This window comes from Haliotis rubra, unplaced genomic scaffold (genome assembly GCF_003918875.1).
Source record: "Haliotis rubra isolate DU_JTF1 unplaced genomic scaffold, ASM391887v1 Scf9, whole genome shotgun sequence".
Taxonomy (NCBI): domain Eukaryota; kingdom Metazoa; phylum Mollusca; class Gastropoda; order Lepetellida; family Haliotidae; genus Haliotis; species Haliotis rubra.
In genome coordinates, this window is record NW_025767634.1 from 4,024,212 (window position 1) to 4,045,595 (window position 21,384).

Below are 21,384 nucleotides of genomic sequence, written 5' to 3' on the forward strand. Positions count from 1 at the left end.
AAGATGATTGGTGTATGACGTGAAATTTGCATGTGTACGATTTTCATTTTCAAACAAAACAAACCCGGCTAGAAACAAACACTAACAACTGTGCTGAAGATGATTGTCACAATTAATGGTCTACAGTGATTTATCGACCTTCTTGAAAACCGTCAAAATCAAGAATGACACCCCATGCACGTGTATGGGGCTACTGCGTTGTGCACGTGCATCCCATGCGTTGTGTTTAGGGGGTGATAAAGAGAAATGGTGGTGCGTTCATAAGATGTCTGTCTTTGAAAAGTTTGTTAACGCTTATACTTTCTATCCAAATTGAAAGTTCAGGTTCCCCTACTTTTTTTATAAGAGTATATATGGAGTTCGATTCCCCAACGTGGGTGCAATGTGTGAAGCCCATGCATATCTGGTGTCCCTTGTCATGATATTGCTGGAATATTGCTCAAAGCAGCGTAAAGCCACAATCAGTCCCATTTAAATTTAAAAAGCAACACAATTTACAAGCAAGACAAAATCTCCATAAACTTTGTAATGATAAGAACCCACGCTTTCAAAGGAAACCGCGGCAAAGCGCACGTTCCGTTCCACCCCTGAAGATTAGAACTGATCTTCAGCAACCCATGCCTGTCTTATACTAACGGGATCGGTAGTCAGGCTCGCTAACTTGGTTGACACATGTTGACACATTGCATAGATCGATGGTCATGCTGTTGATCACTGGATTACCTGGTCCAGACTCGAATATTTACAGACCGCCGCCGTTTAGCTGGAATATTGCTACAAGACAACAAACACACATTCCGTTGCAGTGTACTAGATTTACTGTGTTCGGTTCTGTTGAAAATGTGGCGGATTTTAATAATTAAACTTGGGAAGAGGTCTGAGCTCACTGCTGACCATGACATTCTGTGGACGTTGTACTGCTGGAGGTGAGTATTGACGACTCGTGCACAGCGAGCACGGGCGTTGTTGTCATCCTGAAAGACAGAACGTCGGGTGATAATCGGAAGAAGGTGACATTGAAGAATTTGGTCGATGTACCGATTTGTTTTCAGGCTCCTTGGAACCTCTGGAATGAATCCGTCGAGCTGTCGAACGTAGTTTGGTGCAAAATGTTCATTCCGACATCGGTTGACACGCTGTCTGCCATCTTGGCGTTCCAGAAGAAATCGTGATTTATCACTGAACCTCACTCGTCGCCATGTTGTTGCTCATGGGTCAATGCCAGTAAGGTGTTACTGTGTTGTCGATGCAAACGTCCCAGTACAGGGACAAATATCGGTGTTCTGGATCTACATCGCATCTCTCGGAGACGATTTCTGATTGTTTGGCTCGATACTCTACTCAACCCAGGCAAATGTACTGTGACCATGTCAATGACGTAGATGAAACATTGGTTGGTTGATTGCTGTTTAACGCCGCCATCGAGTCTGGACCAATTCTTACTCGGATCTTCATGTGTTGTAGATTAAAGACCCGAATGTAGTATATCCTTGGGGAAGGAGGAATATGACTATTAGTCCTCCGCTTATTGGACGTTGTTTGGTTGAATTGAGGCTGGGTATACCGATCCCGTAAGCCAGATATGGTGCTCTATAGTACCTTAAATTGCTTGCAACTGCTCACTTTCAGATTCAAAGCGCAATATCAAATGAGAACAACAAACAGCTAACGACTAAAGTTTCTCTGAGTTTTGACTTAAGTTAACATTTTACTCAAGTTTGAGAAAACGCAGAAAAATGCATTTCCCAGAATAAACTGAAATCGATATTTAACTCAAACACAGTACAAAATGTAAGTTTAATAGATAGGTTACCTTCAAAAGTTGTTTTAGCTTTTTTACTTTAGAAATGCAGTTGAGTTAGAAATTCCTCTGTTTCAAATTGTCAAATTAAGTTTGTAATTTGAGTTAAAACTTAAGTTTGTTTCGAGAAATCAGGTCCTGGTAATTTGAGATAGACTTTCACCAAACAACGTAAATATTTTAAAAAGCGTTTTAACTGTGACTTAAATAATCAGGTGTGTACGTGTACTTTCTTTTGTACCTCAGTTTAGTTAGGGGGCGGTGAGGTAGCCTAGTGGTTAAAGCGTTGGCTCGTCACGCCAAAGACCCGGGTGCGAATCCCCACATGGGTACAATGTGTGAAGCCCATTTCTGGTGTTCCCCGCCGTGATGTTGCTGGAATATTGCTGAAAGCGGTGTAAAACCAAACTCAGTCAGTCAGTTTAGTTAGAGTACATTTGAGTGCCGCATTTGGCAAGATAAAAGGTAAAGATAAAAGGCTAAGATTGCTTATATTTTTAGTTCCAGCGGTAGAACCTGTTTCACAGGATGACCCCGAAGCTGGTTTAAGATAATTGGCAATGCTGTGTCACATGAATCCCGACATTTCTCTTCGTGTCAGTTTTCATTATTGATCACAGAATCCAGCCCCGTATACTTATGTACGTTCCCTTTTTTTCCCTCAGAAGTATAATCATGTCTTATGTAAGAGAACCAGTAACAACACATTACTAGTATATCCGAAAGGTAAAGAGAAATCATAAAATGTAGATCACTAAAACATGACGGTTTTCAAGTCAAACAGTAGTCAGGAAGGTAGTACTGACTGGATTGACACCGTATAGCTGAAATAGTAACCTGGAAAATAACAGTAATGGGACTATGTTTACATTGACGAGAAAAAAAGCAACTTTCCTTGAAACTAATTATGTGAAATGCACTCAGTCTGGTACATGTGTATATTTCCGATGTTCCAGCGTTCAGTGCATTCCAAAGATAAAATGGCGAGTATTTTTTCAGAAACGAAGCTTATTAACAAATAGTTTCAACATGTTCGGAATAAAGAAACCATTTTCTTGTCAAAAGGGACTGAATGCTTGCTCGAAAATATTAATTTCTTCTTGATTTAGCTTGGCATTCATGGTGGGCCCCAAAGGAAAGCAGGAACCCCCCGCTTTCATCCCTCCAAATACCCATCGCGCATTAGCGCGTATTAGTTAAGTCTAAATTTTCGCTCTGAACTTATCGCATCCCGAGATGGGTAAACATTTACGAAGCCAATTTTCTCTGTCGTGAAGATAGCGGCAATGTGTATTTCTGTAGGTCTTAATTCTTACTTTTTGCGATAAGCTCCTATTTCCATGTAATGTAAAATGATAAATGATATTTCACACACAAGTGTTCAAGCACAGTCAGTAACCTCCTGCAAATGATTGTGCATGTTTTCGCGCAATGATAATCACGTGTTATCGGCGTTTCTTTTCGCCTGCAGCTGGCAGGGAGTTGATTATTGCATTCGCGATTGCATGTAATCATCTGAAAATATGTTGCAGTGCAGAAGTGAATATGGTATCACATATCATATTGCTATATGATGTTTTATTGGACATGTTTTGAAATGGTAATTTTTTGTTTAGTTTTCGCGATTCCATACATATATATTTACCAGGTGGTCTGTGTGATAGATTTACAGCTGAAATACAGGCTCACATAAAATTCCCACAAGGCGGCGTCTATAAGTGTGCGTGTGAGAGAGTGAGTGAGTGAGTAAATGAGTTTAAATAAAAGGTATTATATCAAGAAAAGTTGGTTAGGAGGACAATCGGTTATGAGGACATACTGGCGAATGGCGGATTGACCTTATTTGATCAAGTGAGTGAGTATGGCTTTACTCCGCATGGCTTTGCATAGAGAGAGAGATAGCTGTGTGTGTTTGTGGGGTGTGTGTGTGTGTGAGAGAGAGAGAGAGAGAGAGAGAGAGAGAGAGAGAGAGAGAGAGAGAGAGAGAGAGAGAGAGAGAGAGAGAGAGAGAGAGAGAGAGAGAGAGAGAGAGAGAGAGAGAGTCTGCATGTGTGCTTGTTATTTGAGAGTTAACAGGTACAGTTACACTGCATTATTTGGTATTGTAACAGTGGCAGCATGGATTAATGTTAGATGTAATTCATTTCCCTCGTAAAACTGACACATAATCTTGATATTAAAGAATAATATCTCTCGTGTCAAGAAGGTCTTCAAGAAGCAATTTTACAAATGAGAGTTGACGTAATTATTACGTCATTTTATCGGTTATGGGGGCGGTGGGTAGCCTAGTGGTTAAACCGTTCGCTCGTCACGCCGAAGACCCGGTTTCGATTCCCCACCTGCGTACAATGTATGACGCCCATATTTGATGTCTTCGGCCGCGATATAACTGGAATTTCGCTAATGTGGCGGAAAACCATACTCACTCACTTGATCAAATAAGGTCAATTCGTCATTAGTCAGTATGTCCTCATTATCGATTATCCTCCTAACCAACATTTCGAAATAAAATACATTTTAAAATTGTAAAAAAATTTAATTTAAAATCATATTCATAAAACAAAGGTGCGCACGTGTTTACCTTTACCTTTGCACTTCAACATTTTATTTGGCTACCGATTTCTACCAAGGCCTTACACGAGTGACATGATCGACATGAATTTGAAATGTCTTGCCCCGATCAAAGCCAAACATAACCGCTCTTCTATTAAACATATATATTGAACTTTCCGCAGGTGCCATGGCGACAAACATTGAATACCCTTCAACAAACACAGAACCATTGACAGCGTTATGTTTTTCGACACGTTTCAACATTTGTCAATATCGGCAGGTCATTCGAACTCTGCTCTCGATCATCCGTCTTCCCGCCTATGTTGAGACAGTTATTCAAGGAGCGCATTGTGTGTTGGGGTATAAAGCTTATCTACATCGTTCTTAAATGACTAAAAATTTTCCAAAATCTGTATAAATATAAAACTGTAAAAACAAAAAAATGTGAGTTTAACTCAGTCCATGGTTTTCGAACTCTTAGAACTCTGACACACTTCTTCCCTGTATGGAGCCAGTTGTGATGTGTCTTTGGGAGTTGAAAGATGTTTACATTATTTGTTGTTTGACGGGGCACTCAGCAATATTCCAGCTATCTGACAGTGGTGTGTAAATAATGATGACTGGGCGAGACACTGAGTTCATTAATTGTTTGAGAAACGTCCGACGTTGTCCAGATACGCTGACATGCAATCAACTATGTCTGACAGAGTCTGACCTCTGATCCATTTAGTCGCTAGCATACGCAACTGCGGACCTATTTTTACCCATTTGGGGGAAGGAATAGGGAGTTGAGTTTTACGCCGCTTTTAGCAATATTCTAGCAATATCACGGCGGGGACACCAGAAATGGGCTTCACACATTGTACCGATGTGAGGAATCGAACGTGACGAACGAACGCTTTAATTAACCAGTAGGCTACCCATTCTCTTCCCACAGACGCTACTTAAGTCATCTTCCTACGAACCTTTGTTCTAATACGGCCATATTTCCCGGTTCTCGTAAAATCCCCTAGCGGCCAAAATCGCGACAGGAATTATCTCCCTTCTTTCTATCCAATCAAAACACGTGTTGCATCGACTTAGATCCAACTTGACTAATACACAAGCAAATGTGAGGCCACAAATATCCCTCCTCTGCCGGGGACTTGTGTTGATCTGACACACAAGACATTTAATGGCTAGCTTGTCCGTTGTCAACGAGGGTGATGGAGACGCCATTGATCCGCCATTTACATGACTGAGTTCTGTCTAGAAGAAATGTTTGCGCATTGCGCAAGGATAGAGGTTCTAGTTTTCCCGAAGCATACGGAAATTACCGAGGCCTTGCGAATGATCACTTTTGAAACAACGTCGCTGATTGCACAACTAAATCTGATTGCAACCAATCACGAATCCTGACCGCTCGCACCATGAAAGGGTCGTATTAAAACAGAGGTACGAAGGAAGATATGATTTGAGTAACCTCTGTGGGAAGAGAATTCTCGTCCAGAAAAAAAGGGTTTGGATAATTGAGGTTATACTACAGCTTAAACGGATTTAGACCTCGGTCAGTGCATACATATTCAAAGTTGTTCCTCGACTCCCACTCGACTGATGAAGTCAGTGCGGGGCAACAACGCCATAAAGATTACTGCCTTAAAGCACAAACCTTGTAAACAAGCTATTGTTATCCTTACAGTGAAGACATAATGGATTATCGACCATGACGGTTGTGCTTTACACGAACACACTGGCTGGTCTGGCCTTTTTTCTTCGCCGCCAGTTTGACCAGGCTGTGTCCGCCAATAACTGACATCTATGCGGTGTAAACACGGAAGTATTATGACGTCATTACTTCCGGTGTCCTGGCATGATATGGTTCAGTGAACACGGATATTACTTATGATTATTTATATAAAGTATATTATACAATATAAGTATTTTTAAATTCAACTCAATATGTATTTTGAGTGAGTATATTGTTACGCCGGTTTTATAGCATTATTCCAGCAATATCACGGCGGGGGACACCAGAAATAGGTTTCACACATTGTATGCATTTTAGGAATCGAACCCGGGTCTTCGGCATGAGGACGGAACGCTTTAACCACACGGCTATCCAACCGCCCAGTATTTTCAGTAGGCCTATTTATTTTGCTGTTTTAACATTAGTCAGCAAAATTGCATCGGGGATCCGTGAAGATCCTGGTTAGAACTGGTCTTCAGCAATCCATGCATGTCGGTAGAGATGACAGGAGGTAACAGGATCGGGGACCCGTGAAGATCCTGGTTAGAATCGGTCTAATCAGTAAACCATGCTTGTCGTAAGAGGTGACTAACGGGATTGGGTGGTGAGAATAGCTGACGTGGCTGACACAGGGCATCCTGCTCCAGCTGTGTGACTGATGCTCATGCTGCCATTCACTGGATTGCCTAGTACAGACTCGATTATGTACGCACAAACTTCGTATAGCTGGAATATTTTTACAAGAATGTGGCGTAAATCATCATCAAACAAATAGACAATTAAACAAACAAACAAACAAACAAACATACCAATAGTTAATAGCAAGTGTATAGATACACCCCAACGGGTGACACAAAATGAGCCAGGTTTCCACGTTGTAACAGCTCGGGTGGTCAAGCATGGTTACATGATATATTATATGTCATCGTAACCCGACGGTGTGGATCGTTGCTCAGCATATCAATCACTGGATTGTCGGCTTCAATCCAGATTACTTACAAATCTCCGCCGGAATGCAGCGTTTAACACTTGACCAAATTTTCTAGTTATATTGTGGGACCCCGTAATACATACCTTTTTCTTACAAATAACCCGCGACGGAGGGGTAGCCTAGTGGTTTAAGCGTTCGCTCGTCACGCCGAAGGCCCGGTTCGATTCCCTACATGGGTACAATGTGTGAAGTCCATTTCTGGTGTTCCCCGCCGTGCTGTGGCTGGAATATTGCTGAAAGTAGCATAAAACCAACTCACTCACTCTAAAAGAAACCTGGTAACATTTGGTCTGTTATATACTAAGCAGCAAAAGAAACGTCAGTTTGGAATATTCCTTCGCAGAAACGGATAACTGTAACCTCATTTAATGTTTTGATTGTATATTTTTGACAACATCTCCAACTTTACCTGAGCAAAGACATTCCTTCCCAAACTCAGAATGGAACCCAGGAAATGGTCTTAAAAACGCAACCTGATCTCGGAGATGGTACGGTGTTCTCCATGTTTTTCATGCAACTCATGCTGCACGTGCTGTTTACAAGGACCAGCCCTATAAAATGCACCCCCAAACCTGGTTGAAACATTCACATTACAACGTCAGCAGGATGCCGCGACTCACGACAGCTCAGAGAAACCAGGCGCTAGGAAGACTTGAAGCTGGCCACACTGCACAAGCCGTTGCCAATCACTTCCAGGTCAACGTTCGGACCATCTACAGGCTGCAGCAACATTTCCGGGCCACCAACACCACAAATGATCGCCCCCGTACTGGCAGACCAAGGGTGACCACAAGACGACAAGACCGCCATGTTGTGCGACAGCATGTACCGAATCCCTTCATGCATGCATCCGAAACAGCACGCCAGACAGTGGGAACACACGGAAAACCAATCAGTACTGATACAGTACGCCGACGTCTTAACAGCGGGAACCTCCATTGCCGCAGACCTTACCGTGGACCTATCCTCTACCATCGTCATCGGCGTGAACGTCTACGTATTGTCCTACAACACCAAAACTGGCGATACAGGCAATGGAGAACTGTTCTGTTCACAGATGAGAGTCGGTACTGAGTATCAACTGCAGATGGCAGGACAAGAATATGGCGACGACGTGGCCAGCGTTACTCAGACCAATGTGTTATGGAAAGAGACTCATGGGGAGGTGCAAGCATCATGGTATGGGGTGGAATAGGCCTGAACCAGATAGTGGGTCCTGTGGTGTTCCAGAACCTTGGTCCAGGGAGAGGAGGCGGCATCACAGCGGTGCACTACATCGTCCAAGCTCTCAGACCCCACGTCATACCACATTTCGCACGTCACCGGAACAACATTTTCCAGCATGATAACACTCGGGCCCATACTGCCAGAGCTACACGGGACTTCCTACAGCAGAACGGTGTCAACATTATGCAGTGGCCAGCCCTTAGTCCTGATTTAAACCCAATTGAACATCTTTGGGATGAAATTCAGAGGAGACTGAATAATGTCATACCAAGGCCGAACACAGCCGATTTATTGCGCCAGGCCTTCCTCAGAGTGTGGTTCAAGGTGCCAATGGCCTTCATCAATCGATTGGTGCACTCCATGCATAGACGCTGTGCTGCAGTTATTGCCGCTCGTGGTGGTCACACTAGACACTGAAGTCAAGGGTCTGAATGAACTGCAAACGCTCACGTAATGTCTTGAAATTGTGCTGAGTTATTCATTGATGTGTCAAGATATTGTACACAAAAAATGTTTTGATCCGCTTATGTCCATTTTTGTAATGATTTGATTACAGTGTCTATCTAATTTTGAATTCGTACTGACGTTTTATTTGCTGCTGAGTATATAAAAAGCAGTAAGTATTCTTTGAAAAAAACCTAGCAAGACTACAATTGCAAGTTCGTACATAACGATCCATGACAAATAGCGATAATTATTCGTTGAGTAACATAGAGAAAGGACTAGTTTATGCATAGTATGGTCAGTAAGACCTCTATGTCCTCCTTACGTAAATCGTTAATCAAAACCCTTTATCGGTTATATTCAATCTATATTATTACTGATTTAAGAGACCGGTCTGTTTTCGCTTGTGCAGTGTAAACACGAGCTGCAGGGAGCTGCCTATGCCAATCAGCGGCCACATCAAAGTGTTTACCTGTCCCAACAGAACGCTCAGGTAAAACTGAATTCAGAATGCTAGCTTAATATGCGGTCGATGTCGTATAAACAATGCAGCGTTGCGTCGTAGCAGAATCAAGGCTTCTCTCCGAGTCTATATGCTCTGTCGGCAAACATTGCCCGTCACTATAGCGTGGTGACAATGGGGAACGCTGCTTTCTTGGTGAGAGGGACGTTTTCAGCACCGACATGGGACGTGATCTTAGAAGGTAATTAGCTGATAGGCTCTTGTTCAGCACTGGTTAAATCAAGGTGTGTCACCCGAGGAACATCCCAGAGAAACGTGCTCCGCCAGGCATGTCTACTCGATAATAGTTCAGTGTTAATGACTCAAATCAACTTGTTGATATCTAAACACTTCTGATTCATGGATTACACGGATTCTGAGGCTGAAGCAAATAGAAAATTTAATCTAATCGATGCATCCAGTACAATACGTCATATCAAAGTGTGAAAATCGGGATTTTCATCAAAATCATCCCACAAGTAGAGAATCTGGTGAAAAAACGATGTGGTGGGAAATGATGTGACGTATGTTTTTACTATATCCAAAGTCCTCATCCTCGACGTAACTACACCGTGACGACGCGTGACGATGGAGGTGGTCGACCACGGAAAAAACTCAGGGTGAAGGTAAACTATTTTTTTTATTTCTTCAGCATCGTTGACAGAACAGCCCCTATGTCTGCGTACAACGGCTCTCCACGTGGAAGCAGCCATAATGTCTCTGTTGCATTCGATCATAAAACTAAAATAATAACAGTTCCTCATTGTGTTCTAAAGTTCTTGGAATTCAGCGGTTCATAAATACAGAATCGATTAAAGTTTTAAGGCCAACTTTAGATTTGAATTATTAGAAGTTTTAAGTATGACAATCGAGATATCCGAAAAATGGAACTAGAACACCATGTATGTTTATATACTTCATCACGGGTGGTCCAATGTTTATATATTTCATCACAGGTGGTCCAATGTTTATATACTTCATCACGGCTGGTCCAATGTTTATACTTCACACGGCTGGTCAGGTATACTTAGATCATCACAATGTTTATATACTTAGATCATCACGGCTGGTCCAGTGTTTATATACTTAGATCATCACGGCTGGTCCAATGTTTATATACGTAGATCATCACGGCTGGTCCAGTGTTTATATACTTAGATCATCACGGCTGGTCCAGTGTTTATATTAGATCATTACGGCTGGTCCAGCGTCATATACAGATCATCACGGCTGGTCCAGTGTTTATATACTTAGATCATCACGGCTGGTCCAGTGTTTATATACTCAGATCATCAAGGCTGGTCCAGTGTTTATATACTTAGATCATCACGGCTGGTCCAGTGTTTATATACTTAGATCATCAAGGCTGGTCCAATGGTCATCACGGGTGGTCCAGTGTTTATATACTTAGATCATCATGGGTGGTCATGTTTATATACTTAGATCATCACGGCTGGTCCAGTGTTTATATACTTAGATCATTACGGCTGGTCCAATGTTTATATACGTAGATCATCACGGCTGGTCCAGTGTTTATATAATTTAGATCATCAACTGGTCGTTTATATACTTAGATCATTACGGCTGGTCCAGCGTTTATATACTTAGATCATCACGGCTGGTCCAGTGTTTATATACTTAGACCATCACGGCTGGTCCAGTGTTTATATAATTCTAGACCATCACGGCTGGTCCAGTGTTTATTTAGATGAACTGACCTCGAAATCTTAGCGATTGATAAATAACTTTTGTGACCTCGAACCGATACTGAGCCAACAAGAAAGTTTTTGAACATGAACTGTTCCGGTTAAGTTTGTTTATGTGCAGTAACCTTTTCTATTTGTATGTGTAATCGAAACGTCAGTATCGTCGCTTACTCTACGTCACGGCTAAATACTTCTGTAGATCTAAAGACCTACAAACACAAAAAGATGCACTTCTCAAGTTCCTCTAAACACGTTTTCAAAGGACATAAATCAAGGTGTACAAAAGGGAATCGATTTCAGGTGGTCTATTTGTAGCGATACTGTCCAAACATGGCAGTGAATTTAATTAACGAGCGTCATAGGTTCACATCGTTCGAGAGAACTCCCGGTGTTGACCCAGTCCAAATAAAACACTGTAATGACAACAGACAACTCTCAGCTGACCTTCAAGGACTGTTGACGTTTACCTGACGTTAGGACATACAGTGTAGGGGACAGTGTTTTGTGTCGTCAATATTTGAGATAAATCTCCCCAAAGATCATTTTTCCAAATTTTTACTAACTACACCGTGACGACGATGCGACGATGGAGGTGGTCGACCACGGAAAAACTCAGGGTGAAGGTAAACTATTTTTTTATTTCTTCAGCATCGTTGACAGAACAGCCCTATGTCTGCGGCACAACGGCTCTCCCACGTGGAAGCAGCCATAATGTCTCTGTTGCATTCGATCATAAAACTAAAATAATAACAGTTCCTCATTGTGTTCTAAAGTTCTTGGAATTCAGCGGTTCATAAATACAGAATCGATTAAAGTTTTAAGGCCAACTTTAGATTTGAATTATTAGAAGTTTTATTATGACAATCGAGATATCCGAAAAATGGAACTAGAACACCATGTATGTTTATATACTTCATCACGGGGTGGTCCAATGTTTATATATTTCATCACAGGTGGTCCAATGTTTATATACTTCATCACGGGTGGTCCAATGTTTATATACTTCATCACGGCTGGTCCAGTGTTTATATACGTAGATCATCACGGCTGGTCCAGTTTTACTATATCCAAAGTCCTCATCCTCGACGTAACTACACCGTGACGACGCGTGACGATGGAGGTGGTCGACCACGGAAAAAACTCAGGGTGAAGGTAAACTATTTTTTTTATTTCTTCAGCATCGTTGACAGAACAGCCCCTATGTCTGCGTACAACGGCTCTCCACGTGGAAGCAGCCATAATGTCTCTGTTGCATTCGATCATAAAACTAAAATAATAACAGTTCCTCATTGTGTTCTAAAGTTCTTGGAATTCAGCGGTTCATAAATACAGAATCGATTAAAGTTTTAAGGCCAACTTTAGATTTGAATTATTAGAAGTTTTAAGTATGACAATCGAGATATCCGAAAAATGGAACTAGAACACCATGTATGTTTATATACTTCATCACGGGTGGTCCAATGTTTATATATTTCATCACAGGTGGTCCAATGTTTATATACTTCATCACGGGTGGTCCAATGTTTATATACTTCATCACGGCTGGTCCAGTGTTTATATACGTAGATCATCACGGCTGGTCCAGTGTTTATATACTTAGATCATCAAAGTGTTTATATACTTAGATCATCAAAGCTGGTCCAATGTTTATATACTTAGATCATCACGGGTGGTCCAGTGTTTATATACTTAGATCATCATGGGTGGTCCAGTGTTTATATACTCAGATCATCACGGCTGGTCCAGTGTTTATATACTTAGATCATTACGGCTGGTCCAATGTTTATATACGTAGATCATCACGGCTGGTCCAATGTTTATATACGTAGATCATCACGGCTGGTCCAATGGCGGCATGGCACCATGGCGAACTTGATTATGAACTGACCTCGAAACTTAGCGATTGATAAATATTTTGTGAACCGATACTGAGCCAACAAGAAAGTTTTTGAACATGAACTGTTCCGGTTAAGTTTGTTTATGTGCAGTAACCTTTTCTATTTGTATGTGTAATCGAAACGTCAGTATCGTCGCTTACTCTACGTCACGGCTAAATACTTCTGTAGATCTAAAGACCTACAAACACAAAAAGATGCACTTCTCAAGTTCCTCTAAACACGTTTTCAAAGGACATAAATCAAGGTGTACAAAAGGGAATCGATTTCAGGTGGTCTATTTGTAGCGATACTGTCCAAACATGGCAGTGAATTTAATTAACGAGCGTCATAGGTTCACATCGTTCGAGAGAACTCCCGGTGTTGACCCAGTCCAAATAAAACACTGTAATGACAACAGACAACTCTCAGCTGACCTTCAAGGACTGTTGACGTTTACCTGACGTTAGGACATACAGTGTAGGGGACAGTGTTTTGTGTCGTCAATATTTGAGATTAATCTCCCCAAAGATCATTTTTCCAAGTTTTTACTATATCCAAAGTCCTCATCCTCGACGTAACTACACCGTGACGACGCGTGACGATGGAGGTGGTCGACCACGGAAAAAACTCAGGGTGAAGGTAAACTATTTTTTTTATTTCTTCAGCATCGTTGACAGAACAGCCCCTATGTCTGCGTACAACGGCTCTCCACGTGGAAGCAGCCATAATGTCTCTGTTGCATTCGATCATAAAACTAAAATAATAACAGTTCCTCATTGTGTTCTAAAGTTCTTGGAATTCAGCGGTTCATAAATACAGAATCGATTAAAGTTTTAAGGCCAACTTTAGATTTGAATTATTAGAAGTTTTAAGTATGACAATCGAGATATCCGAAAAATGGAACTAGAACACCATGTATGTTTATATACTTCATCACGGGTGGTCCAATGTTTATATATTTCATCACAGGTGGTCCAATGTTTATATACTTCATCACGGGTGGTCCAATGTTTATATACTTCATCACGGCTGGTCCAGTGTTTATATACGTAGATCATCACGGCTGGTCCAGTGTTTATATACTTAGATCATCAAAGCTGGTCCAATGTTTATATACTTAGATCATCACGGGTGGTCCAGTGTTTATATACTTAGATCATCATGGGTGGTCCAGTGTTTATATACTTAGATCATCACATCGTTCGAGAGAACTCCCGGTGTTGACCCAGTCCAAATAAAACACTGTAATGACAACAGACAACTCTCAGCTGACCTTCAAGGACTGTTGACGTTTACCTGACGTTAGGACATACAGTGTAGGGGACAGTGTTTTGTGTCGTCAATATTTGAGATTAATCTCCCCAAAGATCATTTTTCCAAATTTTCAAATACATGTATAGAATTATAGTTATTCTTACAAAAGCTTTTGTGGTTTTTATTTGCTTTTTTTTGTACTTAAAATATAGTTATGGAAAAAAATCCCTTGGAATAAGGAAGCATTATTCCATCTTTAACCGTTAACCTGTAAAACGTTATCAACTTATCGGAAATACCTTAATTTTACCCGGTTAATTCCGGGTTATAAATTTTAAGTAATCTTCCAAACAAATAGTCCTATTCTAACTTCGTAAATAAGGCAAGACCAATGCTAACTGCAAATTTGATCTGTTCGTTGCTTGATATCGTTATTAAACAATGATAACAAACAAAATAAATAAAAACTCCAGTCCTATATCACGTCTAGCCGCTATAGGTGTTTCCCAATCATCAAAAGTGCAACCATTGATACTTATGACTATTCCTGCAGCTACAAACTACAAATTTGGTTGGGGATAGACGACTACTATTAATGAAAATATCTTTAGACATGTGCATAAATACATTGTACGAAGTAAGCGCTTCGGTTAATGAAAAATATGTCTTAATATTATTATGTCCATTCATTACGTCCATTCATTATTGTTCATGTTTCTGATGGGAGCGGGCGGTAATAATACAGAACTTGTGCCCAATCCATTTCAACACTGAATAAAATATATTCAAACAAGCAAACAAACAAACAGTATCCTGGAACATGTCGTTATATCCAAAGACAAGACAGGATCAACAAACGCTTGGCTTTCACAGTTAAAACCGATACATTTGCACAACTTCAATGCATATAACATAAAAACGATAACGGGTACTAAAGACTGTCTGTCACGATCGATCTATAATATTGGCACTCGATAACGGCTTACGGATCTTAAAAGGACATTTTTACAGTTTAGAAAAATGGGAGCAGTCTGATGATAGATATTTTAGAAACGTGGGAGTGGATTCTCTTGCGGGTGAACGTCTTCCTGTCGTGGTAATGGCTATTTTGCTGACCTAATTCACAATTCCGTTTAGTTATATTTTCTTTGGATGGACTGATATTTGAACCTTGCTTGAATAGAGAAAGCTAAAACCCTTTGGAAAAAACAGATGTAATAAGAATGTAAAAAAGATGTTCCAATCTGATATGCAATTAGTTTTCTCATGAAGAAAAGTATTTGCTGGCATTTTCTATGAATGAGGTCAGTGTTAGAAGACCAATGTACATTCTAGTCAGTCACAGTTCCAAGATATCTCACTGGAAGGCCGTTTCCACCTGGGCTTTGGTAATGATAATGGAATCAAGAGACTCTCTTTGTTCTAAAGTCAATAATTAATTTGTTGGGGTAACGTTCAGCAGAAGATGATTACTTGGACCCCAGTTTTATTTGCATATTTTTTTCTCTGCAGAGTTTAATGAAAGATAAGTACAACATTGTTTTGTTTGTTGAACACCGCACTCAGCAATGACCCAGCTATATGACGTCGGTCTGTAAATAATCAAACCACAGAACCTCATCACCGGATGATATGGTCGCATCTTACCCCCAGCAGTGGTTGCGAGGGATCTGCTCTCTCCCAGAATTCAAACGTGATTGTATATCAGTGAAGATTTATCTGTTTTATAGGGCGGTTGGGTAGCCTAGTGGTTAAAGCGTTGGCTCGTCACGCCGAAGACCCTGGTTCGATTCCCCACATGGGTACAATGTGTGAATCCCATTTCTGGTGTGCCCCGCCGTGATATTGCTGGAATATTGCTAAAAGCGGTGTAAAACTATACACTCACTCACTCTATTCTATATGTCATGGAGAATATCACTGACACCATACGCTTGACAAAACATTGATATCATTTCGTGCATCAGCTTCAATAACGTCTTTCAGAAGGTCATGCATGATAAAGTATGTTTTTGCACAGTATCCACATTGCCAGCTTTGATCGTCACAGCACCCTGAATCAATCACAGATACCTGTCTAATATACAGTTATTTTCTGAATGTCTACAGGCATCATTTCACAGAGTAAGCTACACTGAACTCATCTGCAATCTCCGTCCCTATATCTAAAGAAGAACACGTTTCCATTTCACATATGTATCAACAAATCCATATCTAATGCTGGCTTTGGCGTATCACGACTACTGATCTAGACGCATGATGAGCTACACTCTACTGCTTTGCCTAGTATACAGTATATATGGAACCGTAGACTTCACGGGCTCTTGGCATAGAACTGTGTTTAGATAAATGGATGTGTAAACATCTTTCTCCGACTACACGATTAGGTGGAAATGATACCTGTCTGGTATCCTTGATGTCTCAAAATATCCTGTGTACAAACAGACTAATTCTGTATGTTTGATAACTCTGAGAGTATCTGAAACAAAGTAAAAAACACATGATATAATGCTGAAGTAATTTTGTGTGCGTGTGCGCGCCTGCGGGCGTACGTGTTTATATTTAACACAACACTCGGCCATATTCCAGCAACATGACGGCAGTCTTTAAACAATCGATTCTGGACCAGAATATCCAGTGATTTACATCAACAGTACAATCCATATGCATTAACCAAGCAGTAAAGCATAGGCTGTTGACGACCAGCATTGTCAGATCTACCGTGAATGCCCTCTCATGTCAGGAAGAGGAAATATACCTTTTCACAAACATCTGTAGTGGAAACACCGGGCTTTAGTTTTCAGCAAGCGTAATGAAAGGTTTATATTTCATTCTGTATACACAGACAGTATTTAAAAAAAATCAGGTCCAATCAGGAATGCAGATCGTGGACAGGTGAGTACTTTGTGATGATTTTTTTTTTAAATGAACGTAAATATTTTGAAATGTGTTTTGATTGTGACTTACAGGTCACAACATTGTCAGTTATGTACAATACGTACACAGTGTGTGTTGACATATTTCTAAATATTTACATTGTATTTGTTTTGTAATCCCAAAGCACCAGGGGTGTGGTTTCCTTTGTACGTCAGTTTATAAGGTAAACATAAAAACTGTGGTTTACCGAAAACATGAGTAATCCTTCATCTTTATTAACAGGTTCGGTTGTGTCAGGTGATAGTCACGTGACAAATCTATTCCAGCATGGATTCATCCCAGCTTTTGCCGAGATGACATATGGGATTGAGACGAGCCGATTGACGTTCAATATCACCGTTACTTAATTACGAGCTTTTGCTGACCAAAAAATATTTACATACAGATTCCGTGAAACCTATAGCCATCAAACCAGTGTAATGATCTGAAGCACATAGTAACAGGTTTTGAGCTAGAAGGCTCATAATTATAATAGATTGATAAGAGGTCTAAAGTTAGATATTTATTACCAAACTGTCGGTTTCATCTCTTGCCCATGATGAAGTTTCCAGACGCCATAAAGATTTTATTAGGATCTAATTGACTGGAGACTTCGATGAAGCGAGTCGATACACCTTTATTAACCAACACTGCGTTCAACCCATGGCATGAAATACAGACTTCTTACAGCCAGGAATCGACACTAAACGTTTTTTAGATAGAAACAGTAATTCAAAAAACATTTTTCGTAACAGCGATGTCTTTTTTACGATCTCTTCCCTGGCCTATAAAGTCAGTGATCTGAATTTTACGCCTCTTTAAGTAATATCCCAGCAAATAAATCATAGGGGAACACCTGCAATGGGTTTCAAACGTCATGCCCGCTGTACAGCGGAATCGAACCCGCGCTTTTAAAGCAAACGCTTTAACCATTACACTACACCATGCATTCAGTTCCCAAAGAACGACTGAAATCTGACTTTTTGTCAATGCAGTTATTTGCTAATGAACCTTTAAATCTATCGGTGAATCCTCCAATGCACCGCTAATAGGTGTGTAGTAGCAGTAGTTGTAAATAACGCATGGATGTGGCTGATTTCAAATGTGAGTATCAATATATCAATACATTCTTCAACTGAGTCTGTAGAACTAATCGAATCAGCGCTTCCCACGGAATGGTTATGTGGTCTGTATAGGATTCTAATAAAGAAAGGATGTCGATGAGCGTGTGTGCGTGCGTGTGCGTGCGTCTGCGTGCGTGTGTAGTGTGTATGCGCGTGTGTTGAACCAGTCACGTGTATTTTTCCATTATGGAAACCTGGTGATGTAAAGTTGAGCGGTTAATGAGTCCGCTCGTCGCGCCGAAGACCAAGTTCAATTCCACACGGCTACAACGTATGAAACCCATAGTCCGTGGCCGTATCTGTGATACTAGTGGAATCTTGATATAAGGAATAAATCCACACTTTCCCCGCTAAGTCATCAATCTTTGAAAACCCGTCACCTCAATGACCAATATGACCAGCGTTCCCTTCAATATTTCCCACAGCCCTGACACTGTTATTCGTAATTTACCCACGGTACTAAGCGGTCACGTGACCAGTCATCGAAGCAGGCATGCCAAAGGTCACCCTCAGATTCATTTATCAAATTGGAAGACAAATGAGCCCAAGAAATATCAATATATGCACTGGTAGTTCGTCGAAACATGTACACATCCGCGCATGTATCTCGTTCATCAACGCCTGTTCGTAAAGGATACGTTGTGAATGAACCATCTTACGCTGCAACGTCCACTTATTGCTTTCCGTTATAATACCAGCCGTTGTCCGACAGGTAATGGCCAGTATCGTGAACAATCCAGCCTTGGATTAGGGTAAAGGGTTAACCCCCACCGACCGTTTGTTTGTAATCCAATCCGCCGCTTGAGTGATCAGTACATGACGGGTACATGGTCACGTGACAACCTGAGGCTGAGAAAACCTTCAACAAGAATTTTAACGCTTTGCATTCCCCCCCGTTTGTCTATCACACAAACAGCAGGATACGATGTGAGAACTAGCCATTCTCCAGCCATGCAGTTTCTGCTTTTTAACAAAAATATGCTTCAACTCACCAGCAGAACCCAATTTTTGTCGTCTGGTGCATGGCGGGAAAACGATGAGGTCAATCAAGGCGAGGCTCTGTCGAATTAAGGTAATGTTTTTACTGATTCTTCCATACTGCGTATGCTCTCTGGTGAGATTAGTTATTGCTGTTCATCTTAACACATCTGCTGCAAGCATCTCATTCAAGCACCCACAAATGGACCTATTTCTTTTCGCGGAATGTTTTATGGCCGTGATACGCCTTGGGCCACACACGGGCTACTTTCAAAGATACGTTTGGCAGTGAAGATGGCGTCATATCTGTTACCTGGATATTACAGAAACTAGGAAATGTCCTCATTATTTCGTGTGTTTGTGAATTGAAAATTGGTGTTTATTACCCTCACCAGGTGCAATGGCTTGGAAACGACAGTTGAGTTTCATAACTTTTAATAGAAATGCATTTTCGTACAACATTTACGAGCCTATTAATATTACGCCATCTTCACTTCATAATGAGCATGAGGGTTATGTAGGAACGCAAGCAACACTGTCTCAAAAGGAATGCCGTTATTTTGTATCGTATCGTGAGGAAGTATCATGGCTTATTGGCTTGGTGAGACAACGAATGAACTGTCCAACCGTTGGACGTTCAAGCACATTCGTAATTCAGCGCAATCGTACACGCACGGAATCACGCACGGAACTTGTTATTGCAAAGATTCAGAAACTCGAAATCGTAGTTAAAGAGATGTCATTACAGGTAAATAGGTAGTGAAAGAGATGTCATTCAGGGTAAACAGGTAGTGAAAGAGATGTCATTCAGGGTAAACAGGTAGTAAAAGAGATGTCATTCAGGGTAAACAGGTAGTGAAAGAGATGTCATTCAGGGTAAACAGGTAGTAAAAGAGATGTCATTCAGGGTAAACAGGTAGTAAAAGTATTGTCATTCAGGGTAAAGAGTAAAAGAAATGTCATTCAGGTCAATAGGTAGTGAAAGAGATGTCATTACAGGAAAATAGAGTGAAAGAGATCATTCAGGGTAAACAGGTAGTGAAAGAGATGTCATTCAGGGTAAACAGGTAGTGAAAAGATATGTCATTCAGAAACAGGTAGTGTGTCATTCAGGGTAAACAGGTAGTGAACGAGGTGTCATTCAGGGTAAACAGGTAGTAAAAGAGATGTCATTCAGGATAAACAGGTAGTGAAAGAGATGTCATTCAGGGTAAACAGGTAGTGAAAGAGATGTCATTCAGGGTAAACAGGTAGTGAAAGAGATGTCATTCAGGGTAAACAGGTAGTAAAAGAGATGTCATTCAGGGTAAACAGGTAGTGAAAGAGATGTCATTCAGGGTAAACAGGTAGTGAAAGAGATGTCATTCAGGGTAAACAGGTAGTGAAAGAAGAGAGGTAGCCATTCATTCAGGGTGCCTTGAGATGTCATTCAGGGTAGAACAGGTAGTGAAAGAGATGTCATTCAGGGTAAACAGGTCATTCATAAACAGGTCGCCATTCAGTTGCCTTTGATTCACCCGTCCATTCCCTCTCTCTCTCCCTCTCTCTGTCTCTCTCTCTCTCTCTCTCTCTCTCTCTCTCTCTGTCTCTCTCTCTCTCTCTCTCTCTCTCTCTCTCTCTCTCTCTCTCTCTCTCTCTCTCTCTCTCTCTCTCTCTCTCTCTCTCTCTCTCTCTCTCTCTCTCTCGTGTCTCTGTGTATTATATGTCCCACTATCGTGGCAGCAACGCTTGGTTTTCTCCCACAAAACCCGGCTGCCCTACATTCTCGTTTACGTCATCGTCAACGCCATGGCATCCGCTGTATGTTTTTGAACTGCAATGTTGCAATTCTTACATGTAAAAAGGCGGGGAAGAATTCGACATGGGCTTGTGAAGACGGCTTAAATTTGACGCCTTGTTAAGCGAGTGTTTTTAACTTGCATTAGACAGGTATTAAAATACTCACTTTATTCCTTATAGCTTTTCACAAGAATTTTTCTGGGGGATAACGTATTCCCTTGACGGGTTTTCAGTCTGTTTGTGAAAGTCGAAAGTTCTATGGATTTAAGTAGCAATTGAATCCTATTCAGTATGGAGTTAGAATATTTACAAGGTGGCAAGCAGATTTGTGCGTATTTATCGTCAGCCAGATGTTCGATCATTGGCTTAAAGTGATCTGCCGTGGTGACTAGAGGCATGGAGATGCTGGGGTAGGTGGGGATGAGTGAGTGAGTGAGTTCAGTTTTACGCCGCACTCAGCAATATTTAAGCTATATGGCGGCGGTCTGTAAATAATCGAGTCTGGA

General features: G+C 41.0%; 1 protein-coding gene across 1 annotated transcript in view; it reads left to right on the top strand.

The window, feature by feature from the left end:
- Positions 1-13,399: 13,399 nt before the first annotated feature.
- LOC124263793 (extracellular serine/threonine protein kinase FAM20C-like) overlaps positions 13,400-21,384 on the top strand; it is a 93,539-nt gene continuing 85,554 nt past the window's right edge. Inside the window, exon 1 of the mRNA XM_046698502.1 lies at positions 13,400-13,466. The gene's annotated coding sequence lies outside the window, so the exon portion shown is untranslated. The remainder of the gene's footprint in view (positions 13,467-21,384) is intronic.